Source organism: Brassica oleracea, chromosome C9 (genome assembly GCF_000695525.1).
Source record: "Brassica oleracea var. oleracea cultivar TO1000 chromosome C9, BOL, whole genome shotgun sequence".
In the NCBI taxonomy this organism is placed as follows: Eukaryota; Viridiplantae; Streptophyta; class Magnoliopsida; order Brassicales; family Brassicaceae; genus Brassica; species Brassica oleracea.
This window is the reverse complement of record NC_027756.1, coordinates 39,400,099-39,401,291: the sequence shown is the minus strand read 5'-3', so window position 1 is coordinate 39,401,291 and position 1,193 is coordinate 39,400,099.

Here is a 1,193-nt window from a genome sequence, read left to right as displayed (position 1 = left end):
AATGATAATCAAAATTCAAATCCGAGGTTACAAAGGAAACCATCCCAGACATGGAGATTAGGCCGGCCGGCTCTAAGGTACAGGTGCCAAACAATGTAGCTTGGGACGCCAAGCTGCAAAGTATTAAAGATCTTTATAATAATGAATCTCAATCGATTATATCATGTCTGGAACATAATGGAACCAATAAGGAATGTCGACATAAGATGATTTATTTGCATACAAGGTAGCACTTGAATTTATGAATATAAGCGAGGATCATGAACCCACGTCAATATAAGAGTGTGCACTCGTAGAACAGATTGGATTGAATGGAAAAGTGGGGTTAAATAGTTTAAGGAAGAAAGGCGTATTTGGCCATATGATTAAGACGCCATATGATGTTAAAACCAGTGGATATAAATGGGTCTTGTGAGGAATAGAAATCGTGAGATATAAAGCTGATGTTGCACAAGGATTCTCACAAAGACCAGTAATAGATTATGAGGAGACATACTCCCATGGTAGATGCAACTACTTTTAGATTTCTCATAAGTCTGACTATATAAGAGAGAAAATTAGACTTGCAGCAAGTTGATGTAGTGACTGCATATTTATATGGTCCACTGGATAATGAAAGTACTAGAGGGTATTGAGCTGAAAGTACAGCAAGTTCTCGAGAACAATATTGATAATCATCAAAGTATATGATTTTAATATCCTAGGAACCTCTGGATACAATTTCCCAAACAGTTGAATATCTCAAGAAAGAGTTTGAGATGAAAGATCTTGGAAAACAAAGTTTTGTTTGGGATTACAGCTTGAGTACATTAACAATGAAATCCTTGTGCATCAAATAGTATATACAGAAAAGGGTACTCAAGAGATTTAATATGGACCAATCTCACCCATCATCTAGTACATGGGCGTTAGATCACTTGTTTTGGACACTGATCCATTCAGTCCAAAGATGGACGATAAAGAAGTCCAGTTAGTCCTGAGATGGACGATGCAGAAGTCTTATTTTAGACACTGATCTGATTGGTCCATAAGAAGGACGATGAAGAAGCCTTTGATTTTGGTTTATTTTATACTAACCAGTCCAAAGAGGGGTTATTTGGTTTTGTTGTTTTATTTTTAGACAGGTTATGTTTTACACATGGTGGTACACGCATATCACAGCAACATCATCCAAGATTTCGTGTGTGTATTTG